Source organism: Harpegnathos saltator, unplaced genomic scaffold, assembly GCF_003227715.2.
Source record: "Harpegnathos saltator strain DR-91 unplaced genomic scaffold, Hsal_v8.6 scaffold639, whole genome shotgun sequence".
Taxonomy (NCBI): Eukaryota; Metazoa; Arthropoda; class Insecta; order Hymenoptera; family Formicidae; genus Harpegnathos; species Harpegnathos saltator.
The window spans coordinates 1,010,306-1,032,357 of record NW_020230470.1 but is presented as its reverse complement, the minus strand read 5'-3'; the positions used below and the strand labels follow the sequence as shown (position 1 = coordinate 1,032,357).

At 41.1% G+C, this 22,052-nt stretch overlaps 1 protein-coding gene across 1 annotated transcript in view; it reads left to right on the top strand.

Annotated features, from left to right (window-relative positions):
• The first annotated feature begins 278 nt into the window (after positions 1 to 278).
• Positions 279 to 22,052, top strand: part of LOC105182568 (uncharacterized) — a 128,214-nt gene continuing 106,440 nt past the window's right edge. Inside the window, exon 1 of the mRNA XM_025304691.1 lies at positions 279 to 349. The gene's annotated coding sequence lies outside the window, so the exon portion shown is untranslated. The remainder of the gene's footprint in view (positions 350 to 22,052) is intronic.

Below are 22,052 nucleotides of genomic sequence, written 5' to 3'. Positions count from 1 at the left end.
CCATATTAGCCTGTTAAGCGGTACGCGTGTCTGAAGCCGTCATACATTGCGGTGCAGTCATCGACGAACGAGAACGAGCGCGACGACGACGACGACTCTGCAATGGCAGGGATTGACATAATGAAAAGCAGCTGCTAATCCTGAATTTTAATAGCGAGGATGGGACGGTGCGCATGCGCACCTATGTATGTGGGAATTAATCGAAGTCCTTTATTTCAAACTGTAGTGATACGAAAAGTAAAGAAAGAAAGCCCGCACAAAAAGTGAAAATCTCGCGAGTCTCGTTTCAACGCGTCGAAAGATCAAATTCATCGGATCGATCGAGGAAGAGTCTTCTCTTCTCTGCAACGTGAGTGACATTATTTTATTTAGTAATAGTATTTGTTTCCTTTTAATAAGTAAAAACTTGCGATTGAAAAGCCTCGTCGGAAACCCTTGTTATTTTTTCAAGCAACGTTTCGATTTTTGCGACTCGCGCGTGCAGCGGACGCGCGGCATCCGCGCACAATATCGCGCGTGATCACCGCATAAAAATCCTTCGCACCGCGAAGAGATGCGATGAAGAGAGACGGGAGAGCCGCGGTATTGGGAGTATCAATGGCCCGGGGTGTCGCCGGGGTTGACGTATAAATAAATTAAGCGCGTGCAGTCGTCGTGAGAGAGCCGCGTTTACGGGTGGTCCGGCTGGCCGGACGTTTATTTCAGGAACGTTACATACGGGAAATCAATGGGACGTAATTCCATCGTCGAATTCTCTCGCCACGGCCGCGGTGGCGACGTCGGCGGCAGCGGCACGCGTGTGCGTGTATATACGCGACCGTTCGGGATTATTATTATTCACAAGCTGATCAACAGAGCGGACAACATCGCGGATGTTTCGCGAATATCAATTAGGCTTGAGGGAGCGACGTCGCGTGGTCGGGACTATTCGAGGACGCTCACTGTTGCTTTAATCTCCTCATTTCAGTGTTGAATTACTGCGATGTACCGTACTATCCGCTTCTTATTAAATTGCAGGTAGATTTATAGTCTCTTTCTTTCTCTTTCTCTTTCTCTTACTCGTACATGCGTCAATCTTTACGTTTTGCTACCTCCTCATCACTGGAGCGGATAAATTTCCTCACCTATATATTTTTTATTTTTTTTTTTGACTATGCATGAACTATAAATATTTATGAACATGATAAATTCTAGCAAGACATCCCTATATGTTGTTATCTAATCAGGCAACGGTTAAAAAATATCACCTTGGGTAAATTTTCATCCATCCTAGTGTTTACGGGTTAATAAAATGTAAAATAATGTACGACATCGATTTTTGGAAATTTTAAGGTCATTGACTTTTCTTATCGACTTTTGGAAATTTCAAAATTATTAAATTAACAAAAGTCAGGGCGCTATTGTAACAGTATATTTTTGAGATCAAATAGAGTAAAAAGGTCTAGTATCACTTTTTCTTCCGACAAATAGTTAGCGAGATATCGTAAGTTAAATATTGAAAAATTTATCAAGTTTTCCTTAAATATCTAGAAAAATATCAGGTAAATAAAAAAGTGTTTCAGACAAAAGTTGTTCAAATTAATTGATAGAAAAAGATGATATAATAAAAAATTGGGACTTCCATTTAAGAAAAGTAACGATCAATGAATATCTCGAAAGTGACGCCATCTGTAAACAAACTGATATAGTTGTTTTATGTCTCCTTCGAAATTATACAACTTTTATCCGAAATATTTTTTTCTAAAATGTTTGGTTTTCGAGATATTTTTTTCCGGTCCGGAACTTTTTGGACATCCTGTATGCTCTATAAAGGTATTACCTTGTACGCTTGCAGCTATTGCGTCGGTCTATGTATACAGAACGGCATAATAGCCTTGACATTCAGCACAAGGTTACGAATATCTTGTAACCGTATTCATTTCCAGACAATAAACCACCGCTGTGACAAATATATTGCTCTGACAGAATCGTTCCCTCCACTTTAAATAATCGATAAGCAATAAATCAATATTGCATACATTTAAAAAATATTAACTCTTGGCGAGTACTCTCTTGACTCTGATTCCCGGCAGGTCGAGGTGTATCTTTTGTACATAAAATAGAATAGATTATAGATTAAAGAAAAATATGTATTGTTTTATAAAAACTTTATCGGCAATAATTGAATATAATATATATTAGAATGTAGCTCATCGATAACAAGCGAGCAGAAGATGGTTGATTAAACCATTCACATTGGCGTCTCTCGTCTGTTTGCCGCTGTAGTGGCGGCATTCTGAGAAGCAAAGTTGTGATGATGCCGCCGTAGCGACGGCATTCATACATAAAGAGTTAATAACCTAATTGCATATAATGTCAAGACTATTATGTGGGTTACTATACACACGGAAAGTTTTGTAATAAAAATTACTATAACATTCTGTAGTTTAGGGACATATCTGTATTCCGCTTAATTAATTATTTTCCCATTTCATACGTGCAGTATATATTTTGGAAATTGTCCATTATAGAAAAAGTCTGCTATTAAAAAAGAAAAAGATTTAAAAAATCGGAAAAAAATTTACACGAAGGCAAGCTTCATAACATAATATTCTCTCTCTCTCTTTCTCTCTCTCTCTCTCTCTCTCTCTGCAGCTTGCAACAAGTGACTCTCTTCGGCGACGACACGTCCAAACGCGGAAGAAATGGCGTAATCACATTTCTGATTTAATAACAATTCAAAGTTAGTTAGAGCAGCTATACATCGCGAAGCACTATCCCGCAAAAATAACGCATCCACTGACACACGTCGACGCACGCGTTTGCATCTCGCCTCAGCCAGCGACGATAGTTGCATCGATCGCGAACTCGACGGCGATTCGTACGCGCCGCCGATAAATCGCACGCATCGCGCGATTGATTGGAGCCTTCCTCGAATCATCCGCGCTTGTTCCGCGCTCGTCGCGGGAAACATTTCTCCGAAATTTGAAATTCGATCACGTGCCGACGCGTGCACGCGGAGCCGAAAGTATCCGGCATGCATGCGGAGAGCGTTATCGTCGCGGATATGACGGTAACGGTGCATATTTATGGGGCGGATTCTCTTCGCACGACCGAAGAGTCGTCATCGCGCCGACGAGCGAGTGAACGAACGAACGATCGGACGAACGGACGAACGGACGGATGAAGCGGGCCCGACGTTAACCGTCTCGTCTCGGCTATCGCGACGACGAGGTCATCAATATTTCATAGCCGCCTGATGACGGCGTTGCTTCTTCTCCAGGCGCTGATTCCAGCTGCGCGCCGGTCAGGATCGCATTTTGCACCTCCGCGTCCCGCGGGAAACGCACGCGCTGTTTCGTTGTAAAACAAACGCGTCAGCTGTTACGTAACGCTGTTTCTTTCTGCTACTTTTTTTTATTTTTTACATCACCCGATTTTTACCGATTTCGCCGACAGCTATTTTGGCACCGGCTCTCGTGCGACGACAATCGTATTTCCGGATTCGATTTGATGAATTTGATAGCTGTGAAAAATCGCGCTGCTGAAATTTTCGTGCAAATCCGCTTATACGAATCGGAATCGAGAATATTACAGCGGAACGCTGTGACTCGCGTAGTCCGCGTTTCGACTTTCGAGAGCGTTCGCTCTCTCCTCCGCCTCCGCCTCCGCCTCCGGGCGTTTTACGATTTCGCGACGGCCCCCGAAGTCCGCATGATGCGTTCGATCTAGCAAAAATGCGTGTGCGTTCGCGCGAGGGTCGCGTGCGTATCGAATACCATAAATTGTCCTGTAGTTAGGTAGCAGTCGAAGATAGTGAGCGCCCGGCCGTTTCGGCGCGCGATAGCGCGCGACATCAAGAAATTTATTAGCCTGTAAGGATCGCGAAGGACGTGAGAATATTGCGCCGTTTTACCGACAGTAAAGCGAACTTTGTAGCCAGCGTGACTATCCGAACGGCGATACTTAATCGTAATGACACCGTCAAAGCCGCATCGTCGCTCACCGGATCGCGCGATTGGCTTGTTCCCGAGAAGATGTGAGCCACGGCACGCGGGCTCGCAATTTCGCCTTGGGAATCTCTGCGCGGACAGCTGCACTTCGCTTTAGTTTACGAGCGCTAGATTTGGCTTACGAGCGACCTAGGGGAATCCGTGAACAATTAATTTAGAACAATTAATTAAGTAGTCGAGCGCGATGGTGCTTCGATTTGTATCTCTCGAGGTTTGAAGTTGCCAAAAGTTTCATCCATGAGCTTTATGTGAAACTGAATAGTCGAAACAATTTACCAACCACTTTAGTCATGCGCGACTTGATTTGGACAAATATGCAATATTTACCGAGATGTCTGTGACCTTCGCACGTTATCAAGGACGTAACCTTGAGTAATCTTTGAAAGGTTCTAGTTGGCGGTCACCGTTTATAAAAAATATTATTAACAAGAAGTTTGAGAAAATGAGCGTGCTGTGTTAGAATTTTATTCGTGTAGGGACCAAAGTTAATATAAGGTTTTATAAAGTTTTGGTTGATGATTTCGATGATGATAATTAGGTTTTGGTGCTGGGAGTCCCGCTCACATGCTGTACACACATTCTACTTATGATTAATACAGTTTCATATATCCCAAAATAGATATTCATATTTGAATTAAATTTATTAAGCAGCTTCAAATATTAATCACACGTCGGTTTATAGAAGTAAGTTTATAGAAGTAAGCTCATTTCAATGCGTTGCTCTAAAGGATAATTCTCTAAACATAAATTCTTCCTATTTCGGGATATACCAAGTAAGTTGTATTAATGACTGAGGGATGATAATTTATGATGATAATTATATTAATGGTAGAATACGTATACGAATACATTTATGAGCGAGAGGAGGGACTAAAACCTTTTGAAAGTTACTCAGAGCCGTGGCCTTAATAATGTATGTCAAGGTTAATATCGTCGGGTTAGGTTATTACTTATATCTTAACTGGTATATTCCTCAAATTTTTTTGTTAATAACTTTGTAATAGACAATAAGCTCTGACTGTGACTTCAAATTAGCAATATTTATGGAGGTTACTCAAGAGCGTGTCCTTGAGATAACATATACACGAAGAAACATAACAAACGAAGGTTAGAAATATCGAAAATGGCACCATTAATGCATATTAACTGCATATTATCTGCATATTTACTTAGATTTAATTTAAGGTCAACCTAGGGAAATCTATGAAATTTCAAGAATTCAACGAGGTAATGTTTTGGTTTATATTTTTCGAGGCTTCGTATTGGTAAAATTTGAACTATATAAGTTTACTATATAAGTTTACTGTAAGTTTACTATGTAAGTTTACTATATAAGTTTTTACGAAATAGTTAGAACAGTTGCAATTTTATCAACTACTTTGATTATGTGCAATTTGACTCGATTTATGGTAGATTTAAGCTAATCCGTGAATTAGAAAATCCAATGCGATGATACTTTGTATTTTTCGAGGTTCCAAGTTGGCAAACAATTTGATCTGTATGTGTTCTTCGTGAAAAAACAGAACAATTGCGGTTTTACCAACCACTTTGGTTACATGCGACTTGCACAAACTTTTTACATTTTACGTAAGAACATAAAAAATCTCCAAAGGCTTGTACACACAGATTTTACAGAGTAATGGAACAAACAATATTGCTTCCACTTGAATAACATTATTAATAATATATGTTATTATTAGGAATAATATATATTATTAGGAATATACGTAATGTATGTTATAATAATATATATTATTAAGTTTATATACAGAGTTATATACAAACTAGTTGACTTTTTAGAATATTTTAAGTATTAACGTGTTATATATATATATTGTTTGATTTATCACACTATAAAATTTGTACACAGTTTCTCTCGGGCCCTTTACATCTTTAAGTTATTATTTCGTTATCAACAGATATTTTTTTGTATTTTTTGCATTTCATTCGACTTGTCGATGGCTCAAAAGTCCGATTAATACTGCCGCCAGCGCGCGGCTGCTTGGTCAAAGAGACTCGCAACATTCCGCGCCTACGACCTGCGTCTATCACGGCTGAATGGCGATTTCCCCATCTCCGCGGAGCGCGTGCGGCGAGCAGTGCGCACATACTGGTCGGTGTAAACAATTCGCCGCGTGCCGCGGTATTACTTATCAGAGCGATTAGAATGACGGGACCGATGTGATTCCCCTGAAAATGCGCGCAGCAGCCAGGATCAATTTCTCGTATCGCTACGAGCCGTGCGCGCGCCTCTCCTCGAAGTTGTAGCAAGGCGCGCGGCTGAGGATTTAACGAGGCATGAGTTAATGCCACCTCCCGACGTACGTAAACGTCGTATGCGACTCGCTCTCGCTACGCTACGTTCGCGTTTCGCACGTAGTTCGGCACGAGCGAATATTGCGTATACGGCTCCGGCAAACGTCGTAATTCCTGCGGGGACGTACGCGCACTTCGTGTGACACCGTGGAACTCACCTCGGTCGACGTCTCACGACGGCGCTAAGAACGCGCGAGCCGCTATTTTCGGCGCTAGGCCGATAGCGTTGCGCGCCTTCGATGCGTGTTCGCACGACGGTATTCTCATACCGTTGAGAATAATGCAGTGGACACGCACGAAAGGACGGCGAAGAGCTGGGACTCGAGCTCGTCGCCGAGTGGCTTCAACAAGCGCGGCACTTTTCTCTTCCGCCGGCGTGAGCGAGTCGAGCAAAACGTTCTCGTTTCTCGGCTGAAATGACGTTTCTCGGGAAAAGTCGTGCAGGCGGCATAAGAGCTCGGAATTTAATATTAAAAACTCGTTCGGGGCGCATGAAGCGCGCGTCGAAGAGAACAGCACAAGGGGGGAAAGGGGGCGGGGGAGAGCTTATGCCGGGCTGGGATTCTTGAAATTTATCTTGCTATATGTATTCGTTAAGCTTCAAGTTTTTCCACCTACAATCGGCCAGGACTTTACGACCTTTCGTCTGCCCACTCGTCCCTCCTCCCCATCCCATCCTTTCTCTCTTTCTTTCCATCTGTCTGTCCATCTTTACTTTTTCGTCTCTTTCTCTCGTTATCCTCGAGATCGTCGGTCTTCTGCATCATTTGGACCGTTACATCTGCGCTTCGTTACGTCTGTTCTTTCGTCGTACTTGACCGGAGAAATCTTCGAAGATGCTTACCTCGCTCAGCTTCATCAAATATCGCACGTTGCGGAACATTTATTGAACCTGTTGACTCTACGAGCTTCTCACAAGTTGCGCCCCGGAAACTTGGGAAGATCTCACTGTTCGTACTCCCGGCCAATTAAAACGTCGCGGAAGTTAAATATAATGCGCCAGATACTCCATCTCCCACCGTCCCCTTTCGGAACTCTCAAGATTTATTATCTTATCTCCAACTTCTCCTCTCTCAGATGGGTGTGTTATTACAGATCTGTAGTGACTTGTTTGAGGACAAAGTTATGAAATGTTATATATATATTTATATATAATATAAAAATTCTTCTTTTCGTTAGTGTTCTAATCACACGTGTTAGACATGCGAAATCTCTCGATAGTTACATTCCAACATTAATATCGTGTAACGTTCTTGGCCTCAGGACGCAAGATGAACACGTGTGCATAGTAGAAAAAGCTCTGTTTAATCTTGCTTTTAAAGCTCGCGAAAGATGCAAGCGGAGAGAGTGCTTGACTGTCGGGTGAGAGATTTAGCGGAAAAGAAAGAAAAATGAGAGCAGCTTTCGTAGTTGTTACGTAGCATCTTAATAAGACGCTCTCGTGTCGCACAAGAACCTCTTTTTAGCGCGTACGGAGGGTATATCCCAACACATGAAATCGAGGAACGAAAATTCTGATATTGAGTCGGTGTGCGTCCATCTGTAAATATAGATGCGCTGGCATGTGAAGCATCTGACATTGATATGAGTCAAATGCACCACTGATTTGTGTGCATGACATATATTTCCTGCATGTCTTTTATATCCGTAAATTGCGGAAAGAAAATATTTGTAATACATAACGATTAAATGAACACACAACCCGATAAAAATAATCATATATGATTATATATGAATTTTACGTCTCTATGTGGCCATATATAATCATGCGTACTTATACATGTTTGCACGAAAAAATTGTTGTATTGGCACAATTATAAAAATCCTTATGTTTACGGCAGCCCGTGACATATTCGTGACAATTGAATGTAACTATTTTTATTCCTTTCTTTATTTAACAATGCTTTTGCACTATGGACATGTATAATTTCACATGATTATATACATATATACATATATACAGAATGTCCGAAAAAATTGTTAAGATTAATCAGATCAAACTGAGAAGAAAAGTCAAGTGCTGAAAGTATACTGAACTTTGAATCCTGAATCTTGAACCCGTCGCTAAGCACAATAGCCGTCATATAATTGTAGATTAGATCATTCTGAATAAAAAAGTCTTTTATTATTTTTTGCGAATTTTCAAGTTATCAATTAAAAGAGCTTTTAGATGAGGTTATTTTCTATCATTAATAACTTAACATCTATTGTGATTTTTGCAAAATAGTATTTGATTTTTCTTCTCAGTTTAATTTGGTCAATCCTCACACCTTTTCATTTCCAAAAGATCCCGGACACCCTGTATACATATATATATATATATATAACTATGTAGAGACAAAATTCATATATAAGGATCACATATAATTGTATATAATTTATATGTATTTCGTATATATATGATTTTATTTAATTATACATAATCTTTTTGAATTGAAAATACCGTCTAAATATCAATATTTATCAGCTCACTTTACGGGTATTCTCAGCGACTAATAATGTAGGCACTATTTATATGTTATTTAAAGATAGATTATTCATAAATCAGAAGAAATACAATGAAAATTGAAGCTAAAAAGTTACTAGGAAAATTTCTTATAGTGATATACGGTAGATACTCCGGTTATCAGTGTTATATATATCTTGACACGTTTCACACATACATCTGTAAGAGGTTGAAAATTGTAGAAGCAACCTTGATCATAATACGAAGACATGAATATGATATCTGTACTGAATATGATGATGTACAGGGATGCTTTTACACGAACCAACATAGAGCTCGACATAGAGTAAGAGCAACCCGATCGATAGTTCAATTTTCGGTCCAGTCTCATCTGGTTGTCTACTGATTGCTTGCTTTGATCTCTCTAATCATCACATCCCCACAGATCTCCCTTGTTCTCGGTCCTTTTCATCCTTACCTTTGCTTCCTTACTCGACGTCAAGCCATGTCTCTTGGAGGATGATAGTCGTAACAGTTCTCGTTCGTTAATGATGACCTCTCTATCTATGAACGCTCGCGATCACATTTTTCCTTTTTCTTTGCAAGTTCCCTACGCAACGAGCTCGTCTACAACTCTCTCGCTGACATTTGAAAGAAGATGGCGAGTAGCGGAAAGATTTCCTTTTTTTATATTTATATTTATATTTTTATATTTATATTTACATACAAAACTTAGAAATACAAGAGAGAGAGAGAGAGAGAGAGAGAGAGAGAGAGAGAGAGGGGGGGGAAGAGAGAAAGTCGAAGATACTGCATTTATATTCCGGAGAAGCGTCCAGAGAGGAATTTGATTGTTAATATTACCGCGTAATAAAATTAGCAAAAACACCGGGTCTTTACTCGGTGTTTACTTTCAATTACGCGCTGTGGCGACGGCGTTTCTCGCGCATAAAATTAATGCGACAAAAAGCATTGAATTTACGCGCGGGATGCACAGTCGAACGTGCGCTAGACACACCCGTCACGCAATATGTTTTTCTGAGTGAATTAACTGACAAATGCTAGTTAATTACAAGCGGAAGTTTAAGCAATTTATTCCTCCTGCGCGACTTCCCTCACTGACCTCAATTACATCTACGCCCTCATCTCATCATTTTAACGATTTTCTACCGGGAAAATTACATGCATTTCGCGTTGTAGATACTTCCATAAGTATGTATTATTCCATCGGAAAGATAATGCAACATATAACCTACGCGAAAATAAATGTTCCTTTCTCCACCGCAATCGGGAGAACACCTTCCGAGTCGATTGTTTTGTTGCGAAGTCGAGAGACCGTATCATTTTCACGCAGGTACAATCGCGAGGATTTGCCGCGGCGCGTTTTCTCGTGACTACGAAAACGTTATTCTTTTCAACGTGGGTGGGCGGAGGGGAAGGCAGGGGGAGCGAAAGAGGCAAAATTTGAAATTCATTATTTAATTAAGCTCAAGGAAATGAGCGCGGAATCGAACGTAATGGAAGGCTTAAAGGGATCCCCACAGTGGGGACGAAACGACAACAGCACGAGCCGCCGGAGCCGCGTAGCGTAGGAAAACATACCCGATGGTGTACATATACCTACATACATATATATATATATACACATATATAGATATATATGTGAGAATCGGCACAGCAGCCAATTTAAATGCAGATCGTGGTTTAAACGCCGCCGACGTTCGAACACATGAGTCCTCCGCGACCGTTGCGCGCGGAGAGCGGGACACCCCTGGAAAGCCTGGGTTCCTCTCTCTCTCTCTCTCTCTCTCTCTCTCTCTCTCTCTCTCTCTCTCTCTCTCTCCGCCGTTTTCCCGCGCTAATGCCACCGCTGGGATTTTAATCACGAGTTTCCACCCGACGAACCGTGCGGTCCGTGTTTCTGCACGGTGATCCCGGCGAGCTTGCTTTCTTTTTTCACTTTTTCTCCCCTCCCTACGTCGCGGCGTAATTGCGACATTGTCGAATTCCTTCGCACCTCGTGCTACGCCCTCGTCGCCCAATAATTCATCCCCGATACGGTAATTTAACGGGAAGGCATATAATGCGGTAATCCCCAAACTCGCGGGATACATTTTTCGTCGCGGAGATCGGCGTGCAGGCCCTTTTCCACTTCTATTTATCGCAACGCTAATCGCGAGCCGATGCAAGGCGCATTCGTCGAGACGAAGATCGCCAAAGTTGGCTCAACTTCAACTATTGCAAGCACGACGTCAGTGAGAAGAATTGCGTCATGATTGATACGCAATTGATACGAAAACTGTGCACTTAGTTCCGCGGATGCCTGAACATCGATAGACCAATAGTTAACAAAAGTTTTCTCGGCTAACCCCATCATTTCCAGTAATGTGACAGTTGAATAATACAAAAAAAGGCGGAAACACTTTCCGAGAAAAAGCGACACTCCAATAGCTTGACGTTTCGTGTGCGCCAATAAAAAGAGTTATTCGTTTACGTGAAATGCGCAATCTGCAATTTAGAAGCTTAAGGATATTGAAAAGGATAAGTGTAAGAAATAAGTATATATACTAAAAAAAAAATAATTTCAAAACATACGGAATCATTTAAATTTTAGAGGATTTTGTTCTTGTATATGGCCTCAAGAGCATTCCTCTAAGATTAAACGGAAAATATTATAAGCACATTGTTCTTAAAGTTAGAGGGATTATATGTTATATGTATAATACAAATCTTATTGGTTTTAATATAAATTTCCTCTTATACACAGATTATTTAATTTTTTTTTAAGAGGATTATTATTTTTACTAGTTAATTTGAAAATATTATTACAATGTATAGCAAAAAGTAATATATATATATATATATATATATATACATATATATGTACTTCTGGCTCCAATTCTACAATAAGTAAACACGAATGAAATATAATTATCATAACAAATAAATTTCCAGTTTTGTTATGGACTTCATAACTACAAAGATGTTCATTATATTATAACCAATTGTATGAAACATGGTTAAAAGAAGGAATATATTATTCAACTTCTTGCAATAGATTATAAACTATATTTGACCAAATATAAGTAAGTTATCTTCGTTATATGTTACAGCAACATGTATACTTTTTTTAAAAAGCGTTCCAAATATTGCGACTTATGAGCATATGGTTATTTTTTCGTCCATATCTGGAGATAGAGTATGACTGAACAAAAAAAGCCGACATTCAAATCAACATATTCTTCTTCATATAAGAGGAAAATTAATTGATATAAGAGGAAATCCTCTTGAAATAAGAGGAAAACAGTTAGAATAATATTTAATAAATTTTAGATGAGTGATTCATTTTAATCGCTTTATTGAAAAAGAGATCCTTTTTCTGTAAAAGGCTTCGCTTAGAATATGAGACTATGGGAAAAATCACTTTACGAATAGATGTAAACAGTTAGCGGATAAACTCCGTCGAGATCGTAGAATATTAGATAGAACCGTTAGTTTATCGAGAATGAGTTAGACGAGGAACATAAACAGATCTCAGACAAATAGACCTGGCGACCGAAATTGTTATTTTGTATGTTAACTATTGTTCGTGAATCTTTGATTAGCATGTATTTGACAACATATCGATAATCATGTCGCGAATAATATGACGGTTCGTTGCCTTTATCCGCGGGCACATCAGCATCGACGTGGACCAATAAGAAGCCTCCAGGACGATTCGAAACAAAGATTCAAGAGCAGCAACGAGGAAAAGGAGGACACACATTATTGCACACTTTACTTTACTCGCTTTACGCTTTTGCTTTTCGGCTTTGTTCGCTTGTGCTTTGTTTTGTCACGATTATTGTATGAAAATAAATATCGTTATTTGTTATCATTAAATTGCTTCGAGTACGTGTCACTTTTCTACCGTGTGGTCATCCTTGCCAGGATGATTCTTTTCAAGCATCGCGGCAGCTTCCGTTTCCGGCGGCTTACTCGACCATTTCTTCATTTTGCTTACGGCTTAGCTTATCGACTACCTAAGTCTAAATAGAATACTTTTTTTGGGAGTAAAATTTATATAAATAATGAGTTAATAACTAGAGAATATACATGAGCGAGCAACTCTCTTCGCTGAGACATACGAAACATCAGGCTGTCACTTCTGCTTCGTGTGTCTTCTCGCTTTCTGGATCAAAGGCGACGAGAGCGCGCAGCCAGAAACGACGTAGCTGACCGAAAACTTGTAGTAACTATCAATCTATCGAGATGGCAAAGCATCCGTAGGGCTGTGAGCGTACCATCGACGATTCTGATTGGCGTCGTATCTGTAACAGTTGAAGTTTTTCTGAAAGCCCAGCCCTTTTGCCATCATCGTCGCGACGAGCGTCGAGTCAGACGCGAGACCGACGCGTTACGATAGACGCGGAAGGGTTTTGTACTTAGGATCGCTAACGTCTGCTAAATTGCAATTATTCGTCAGTCTCACTTCGTAGCTAAGGTGGTTGAAGTTGCGACTTTTCCTTTGCGCGAGTCACCCCCTCTTTGGCATCGTGACCGAATTCGAGGGGCGAGCCCATCTTTGAGATTTCTAATGAGAAACTGCACAAGCGCGAGGCGCCTTTGCGCGCCGGCTTTGACCACACGTGAGAGGAGATCCTTTGGACAAATTGAAAGCTACGCTCGGTACGCTCGCCGTGTGACTCCGGGAGGGCGCGTAAGGGTGTCGAGGTATAGCTTATGAATATTCAGAAATCGTGCGTGTCGTCGCTACGTGACGCATATATATTCGCAGGCAGCTGACACGAGGGTTCGAGCGGAGTCGAAGGAAAGTGGTATCGGGGTCGCGGAGGGTGCAGAGCAACGAGTCTGAAAGGATAGAGTGCTGATGATAGCAGATAAGGTACGCCGTGTCTTGCCTATCGGACTCGCCTTTCCCCCCTCTCGAGTTACAAGAAGGGGAATCGCCGATAATCCGCTTACGCACGGCAGACAGATAAACTGTTTATTATTACTTTCGCTCGTTGTGTTGATACACGCGCACATACATACGTATGTGTACGCACACATGTACACGGTCGCGTTATCTACCGCCGTATACTCAGTGTCCAGCATCAGCGGATGTGTCTTGGGCCAATGGTGTTAGAGCAGGGACGAAGAAAAATGGCAGTTCTCTTTCATGACACGATAGTCACGGCGGCGAGGGAAAGAAAAAGTTCTGGCGGACTAAACTAGCAGACAGCGAAAAAGAAAATCTCCGTTAGTCTTAATCGAACTTAATGGGGAAAACTAAATTTGACGCTTGATTATCGGGGAAACGAGTGCTGAGGGCTGTAAAGTTGCGCGATGGATTGGAAAGGAAACGGTGATCAGAATTGATCGTAAGATCGCGTTGCTGAAGGAATTCTCGATGGGATTTTTGGGACACCCTGTGAGTGCGCGCGATAGAGCAAAGACAGGTCTCCTGATATCAGTCAGTCAGTCAGCAAGTCAGTCAGCCGCGTTCTCACCCCTGTGTGTCATAAAATCCATTTTCCCGCTTCTGGAAGGGACGAGATTCGTAAGCTTGAGGAAGGGCCGCGCGCGAGGATCCGCCGCGTAATCCAGTTTTATTACTTTTCAGTCAACGCGAGAGTGGGGAGAGAGTATAAGAGATATTCTCCACTTATCCTGGATTACTTCCGCGGAATCTGCAGCAAACGAAGGAAAATATTTCTATGTTCTGCGCGAGACGGTAACTCTATTATTTCTATTCGCGTTAATTACGTGGACTTTTTGCGTGCAACGGTCTTTGCTCGATCGATATACTTATACGATACTGATTGGTCTTCTTTCTCACGCGTGCACACCCAAAAAAAATATTCTATTTGTAAAGTGATTTTTTTCCATAGTCTCATATTCTAAGCGAAGCCTTTTACAGAAAAAGGATCTTCTTCAATAAAGCGATTAAAGTGCACCATTCATCTAAAATTTATTAAATATTATTCTAACAGTTCTCCTCTTATTTTAAGAGGATTTCCTCTTACATTAATTAATTTTCCTCTTATATGTGGAGGAATACAGGTTGCGTGGAAAGTTCGCGGAGCGGCATCTATAAATAAACGGTAGAATTATAAATTGCAGTCGGTTATATAGAATCACTCTTCACATGAATCTAGATTAGGTTTCATTTCCATCTGTCAATTCTTTCTATGTTCACAAGCCAATTGAAGTTGACGTGTCAGTATATTTGTTTGCAATGGAAAATTTGAAACAGCGTGCAGTGATTGAGTTCTTTGTTAAAAAAGGTTTAAAGGCAATGGAAATTCATTCCGAGCTGGTAAATGTGTCAGGGGAATCTGCTCCTTCAAAAACAATGGTTTGTAAATGGGCACTTTAGTTTCAACGTGGTCGTACAAGCATTGAAGATGATCCACGCAGTGGACGTCCAAAAAGCTCATCAACACCAGAAATCATTGAGCAAATACATGTTATTGTTTCTGAAGATTCAAGTGTGACTACGCGTGAAATTGCTCATACCATAGGCATTTCAGATAAACAGGTACGGCATATTTTGCATAAAGAATTACAAATGAAAAAGATGTTTGGAAAAGTGGTGCCGCGTACGTTAACAATCCAACAAAAACTCGCTCGAAAGCAAATTTCTCAGCGTCATTTGGATCATTTTAAGAAGAATAAAACCGATTTTGTGCGTCGTTTTATAACTATGGATGAGACTTGGATCTATCACCATGATCCTAAATTGAAACAGGAACGTTTACAGTGGGACTAAAGCTGGATGTTCAGCTCCAAAGCAAACAAAGCATGAAAGATCGGCAAAAAAGGTTCTGGCATCAGTGTTTTGGGATGCTAAAGGAATTTTGTTAATTGACTATCTGGAAAAAGGTAAAACAATTAACTCTGAATATTATTGTAACCTTTTGGATCAATTGGACGCAAAAATTCGTAAGAAAATACCTGGTTTGCAGCACAAACAAATCATTTTTCACCAAGACAACGCACCTGCTCACACAAGTGTTTTGTCAATGTCTAAATTCAATGAATTGAAGTACAAATTGCTTGATCATCCACCGTATTCGCCAGATTTGGCACCCAGCGACTTTTATCTGTTCCGAAACCTGAAACAATTCCTCCGTGGAAAGCATTTTTTGTCGAATGAAGAAGCCTATAGCAGCCGAAGAGGCATATTTCGCAGACCTTCCAGAAATACACGTCTGCGATGGAATATAATTATTGGAGGGCCATTGGGCCAAGTATATTGGAGTTAATGGAGACTATATTGAAAAATAAAATCATTTTTAGAATTTGGTATTCTTTATTTCAGTTTCGCTCCGCGAACTTCTCACGCAACCTGTATGTTGATTTGAATGTCAGCTTCTTTTGTTCAGTCATGCTTTATCTCCAGATATGGAAAAAATAACCATATGCTCATAGGCCGGAATATTTGGAACGCTTTTTAAAAAAAGTATGTGTTGCTGTAACATATAACGAAGATAATTTATCCATATTTGATCAAATACAATTTATAATCTATTACAAGAAGTTGAATAATATATTCTTTCTTTTAACTATGTTTTATACAATTGGTTATAATGAACATCTTTGCAGTTATGAAGTCCATAACAAAACTGATTGGAAATTTATTTGTTATGATAATCATATTTCATTCGTGTTTACTTATTGTAGAATTGGAGCCAGAAGTACATCTATATATATATATTACTTTTCGCTATACATTGTAATAATTTTTTCATATTAACTAATATAACCAGTAAGAATAAAGTACAACAAGAATAAATAATAATCCTTTTAAAAAGGATTAAATAATCTGTATATAAGAGGAAATTTATATTAAAACCAATAAGATTTGCATTATGCATATAACATATAATCTCTCTAACTTTAAAAATAATGTATTTATAATCTTTTTTTCTTAATCTTGGAGGAATCCTCTTATCCATATATAAGAATAAAATCCTCTAAAATTTCGATGTTTCCGCTTGTTTTGAAATTGCATTTTTTTGGATGTACAGAGATAGAAAATGAAATTATTATCATTTAATTCAAATTGTGCGTACACGAATATTTTGTATTCTTTGTCCCTTGTATTTGATTTAGTCTCCCTTTCGGTCGGACGTTCGCTCTTGTTCATAAAAGCATGCGATAAATTCGAACAACCATAGATCTTTTTATGCTCTCGTCACTCGTGGTTCTTTGTGCTTTATCCAATATTCTTCTTGATTTAACGAGATTTAGATATTCGATTCTCAAGCTTTTTTCCAATTTCATCAAGAAGATGTCGAAGGAATTAGCAATGAAGGACGCGACGCTTTCTGCCGTATTACTATGCGGGTGCTCGGAATCGGCGTGTGTGTACACAGCAATATATCACTTCCGCCTTCCTTATTGGTTAATCAAATAGTAGAACCTCTTCATTAGCCCTTGCCTAAACTCACCGTCGACGTTCGTAATACCAGCCAGATGGCTTGTCGTGGATGCGTCGGACGCCATTGAGTTCTCTTGGCCCGTGTCTAACGTACGAACAATGTTACCCTTCGTGTTTTCTGAAAATGGCAGTTTGCAAACGTTACTAGTTTTCTATCGAAAGTGAAATTGTAACTTGCAATGATAAAAATATACATATAATTTTTCAAAATGCATTGCGAAAGCGTGACAACGTCGACAAGTTAAATTGTCGACGTTACAAATATGATCACGGAAAAAATACTCACGTAGTAAGTAATGATCTGAGAAATCTGCACGATATCGAAATAAAAGAGTACTAGTGGTGAACGTTATAGGCGCATAGAACTTCTCTCTCTCTCTCTCTCTCTCTATAAAGCTCGAGAGAGCGGTGGAAATTCTTTCTTTGAGCTCAAAGGGGGCGGCTCGGAACGCATGAGAGTTGCAATCGGGGACGTTAAGCTGAAGTGCGTCTTATTTAAATTTATGCGAACGCAGTGCGAGGGCATGGGCCTCTCTGAGATATGCACTCAGCTTAATGTATAATGTGTCGCAATAAAGGTCTTGAACACTTTTAACGATACCGTGCGATTCTTTAAGCGACAACGTTTGCTTTCGCAAAATTAAAAGGAAAATACGACTACTGTGTGGAGAGAGAGAGAGAGAGAGAGAGAGAGAGAGAGAGAGAGAGAGAGAGAGAGAGAGAGAGAGAGAGAGCAAAGGGGCACTTCTATTTTACTACGGAATATCCTCATATCTTTAAAATTGAAATTACACACGATAGTCCATGTATACTGATTGTGAATTCATAATTATACGTCATGCTTAATCGTTTAATAATTTCGATCATAACATATTGTTATTATCCGCGGCAGTCATTGTGCGCTCCATTGTCGCAAGGTTTAAGTTATTTAATTATCCAGTTATCAATTTAACCCCATTAATTAATTCTAACGGATATCGGTGGCAAAATGTTAAATTTAACGTTCCGGCTGCATAATCGGCTGCATCGGTGTTAACGCGACTCTCTCTCTCTCTCTCTCTCTCTCTCTCTCTCTCTCTCTCTCTCTCTCTCTCTCTCTCTGTCTCTCTCTGTGTGTGTACACGAAAATGATACAGAACCGTCGTTTACGGACTGCTAGGATGAAGCCATAACGCAATGAAGTAATGGTTGCAACGTTGATTAAATGCGACGAAAGGGGCTCTCGGAGCACGATTAACGGTATCGGCAATCGAGAGATGACTCGATAGTCACAACTCGATTGATTATTCTCCGGCCGCTTCGCAAAGCGAATCTTGACCGCGATCTCTTGTATACGGTCGAGAGTCGAATATCGACGGTGCGATTACAATAGATTAATTGGTTGATCTGCCGCTATCGTCAAATAGAACGATAATGTTTACGATCATCGCACGGTCTACATCGGTTTGCACGCGAGCGCTTACATATCGTTGCTTGCGGAGATTCGATGAAGCGTCCAGTTTTAAAGGAGATTCCGCGGATACCGGTATAGTGGAAGGAAAATTTGCGCGAATTGCACGCGAAGTGAGAATTTTCAAAACTCTCATTTGTTGGAAATTTCTTTCTTGTCCGCTTAAGAGAGGACGCGCGAAGATAAGAAAGAATACGTTTGGTATGATTAGTCGTTTCGCTCGATCCATTTTGCAGCTACAGCATCAGTTTTACTAAACACTGTAACGCGTTTGTACATGCAGTTTTTTTTTTTAGCAGATGTTTGTGAAAAAATCTCTTTGCGCGGAATATCCCGCGTTGCGAGTAGTCGGGTTATCGGGATGTAGTCGGGTGTTTCTATCAGACGGGAGTGGCGCAACGAAAAACTTCGACATGGTGCGTGATTCATAGTACGAAACATAGAGAAAAGAGACGGGAAAAAGGCACAGCAGGCCGAGACGGATGCGCACAGGGGCGGCCAAAAGTGGGGATCTGGTCGGTGATGGAAGATGGTAGGGGAAGGTCGACGGAAATACGATTAGATGCCTCTGGCACAAAGAAGTCGATGATCTCATTTGAAACTCGTCGAGAGATGATTCAAGGATCTATTGGTTTTATTCTCCGCTCTTCTTCTCTCCCTCTCTATCTTTTTCTCTCTGCCCCGTCTCTCTCCCGTCCGCTCTTATCTCGTCCCGTTAATTACTGAGCGCGCGATAACTTCTCTCTCTCTCTCTCTCTATCTATCTATCTCTCTCTCTCTCTTTCTGTGTGTGTAACGTCGAGGACGTATCGTATCGATCACTCATCTTTCAGTATCGATCATCGCGAAATTCATCCTCGCTATTAAAGCCGCGTGTTGTATCACGCACAAAGACGGTGTTGCGAACTATACGTCGCGATCGCCGCCGCGCATGGTTCACTCGCGCCGGTAATTAATATTTTTTTCTACCTGCCCGTGGCGTTAATTAAATTTGCGTTTTTAATTAAATCGCAAGAGAAGCGTTTCTGCATGATCGAGTTCCGCCGTGAGTTGAGCGACGACCGGCCGGCGCGGTTTGTTCCGCGAATCGGCGTTGCAATATCGTCGAATCGGCGTTTGAGTACTTTACTAATTACCCCCCGCGAGCAAATGGTGTTTGAAGCGCGAGCGCGGGAGCGTTCGGGTGGGATTTACTAAACAGGCGGTTACAGGTTTGTGACTGAATATTTAATTACCCCAATGATTTATTTCACCGTGATAACTGTGCCGGGTTTAGGCGAATAAATCCTCACTCAACGTAATTAAATCATCGAATATCACGTGACTAAATATTCATGCTCGGCGGTGGTTCAGCCCGCGAAATGGTTCAACACGCGTGAGTGTCGTTCCATCGACGAACGTTTTTTAGGGACCACGTTTCCCGAAAGGTAAAAAAGATACCAAAAATATTAACATAATTTTTCAAATATTAAAAAGGAAATATTCCGAGGATGCCGATGGTGAGGTAGAAAATAAATATAAAAATACACGGTAAATACAAGAAGTCATCGACACGAGACTAATTCTGTCGCTCGCATGACCGGGAGAAGGGTCGAGATATATCATGAAAGGGCGCAGGAGGGCGCGGGGTGGGGGGCGGGGGGGGGGCACGAAACGAGCGTGTCCCTTTCACAGTTCCCTCGGTGCCCCTTTTCGGAGGCAGCCGTGCAAGTGCGACAAGCACTCGTCGTCATTCCGCGGAGTTCATGGGACTCTTGCGGCTGAAGAGGGCCGCGCTCGCGAGGATTATGTCGTGAAGAAGCGTGGAAGAGGTGGAGACGCAACACCGTCGCGTGCCCGGCGTCGAGGTTAACTAGGACTGTTTATTGTTCGGTTCTCGAAGCGCTCGGGACTTCATTAGCCGGAATTGCAGCGACGCGGCTTCCCCGGCGACGGCGACGGGAAGATGCAATCGGGTAAGGAGCAAACTAAGAAGAAGTTGCAGAAGAAACCCGGCGCGTCCTCCCGCCTCCTTCTCTCCTCTTAGGTTGCCGTTAATTAATTAAACGAAGGAGCTGAACTCAGGCACGTCGCGTTAGTCGTAGTATCAGGTGCGTTATTGCATCCGGGCATCCCAACTAATTTTGTAAATTCGGAGGGACGTTATTCTGTCAGGCGCGGGCGGGAGGGAATTGCCAAGGCGATTTTCCGCCGGCGTAAATAATTACCGTCTTCGCCAAGTGGCAGTTTCCTTCGAAATATGGAAAAACACGTAGACGTCGTAATGATCTTCGTTCGCGACGTCGCGCTGCGATAGCTGCACCTCTACGAAATGCCGCGGGAGAAATTACGGGAAACTTGAGGACTAGTCTGCGCGCGCGCGTTCCCGCGCGTGACCGAAGCGTACAAGATCGCGAGATTCCTCCCGTCTCTGTGGAAAATTGACGTTCTGTGCGGGAATGTTTTTATCACTATGGTAACTTTGAGGTTATATGGCCGCGCATTTATATCTTCGAGTCCTGATTTTATTTGCTCATCGTTGTGCATTGTTATGATCTTGAAAGGCCACAATATGCGATAATAATTGTAAAAGACGGACTATTTGTAGCAGTTTCTGCTTCTTATGACGAAAATGCTTACATAAATTGCATTATTTAAGAGATAATAAAACACTTGTTAGGTGTACAAATGAATAATCCAAACTTTCTTAAGCGGCCAAGAAATTAAGTTTCAAATAATCGAATTTTCCCGCTCTCTTACGGTTATGTAGTGTTGACACATAGCTATTAAAAACTAGATTTAGTATGGCGGAAGGCTCAACATAACCTCAAAAACTATTCAGTTCAGTAGTGAAAAATGTCAACAGATAAAGTGCATATTCGACACTGCATTCTTTACGAATTCCAACAAGGAACAAATGCTGCAAACATGAGAATCGATTTGTTCTTCTCTCGTCGAAAGTGTTGTATCGTGATCGCGATGTGTGTGCATTTTTATTTCGACGGTTTAAAAGCGGCGATTGCAGTCTGAGTGACAAAGAAGGTCTCGAAGGCCGTCGGAAGTCCGGCAACAATGATTTGGTTCAACTGCTCGCTGAGAATTCAGCACAAACGCAAAAGACGCTTGCAGAACAGTTAGGAGTAACGCAACAAACTATTTCCAAACGTCTACACGAGATGGAGAAGATTCAGAAAGAAGGAAAATGGTTTCCGCATGAACTCACTGAAGCCAACAAAAATCAAAGAGTGGCAGTGTGTCTTTCTCTTCTCAATCAAAAGCAACGTGGAAAATATTTCTCGTGGAAAATTGTTACGGGCGTTGAGACGTGGATACTCTATGACAATCCGAAACGCAGAAAGTCATGGGTAAATCCTGGCAAACCAACATCATGGCAACATCGGTTGCAAAGCCAAAACACTTCGGAAAGAAGATTCTGCTCTG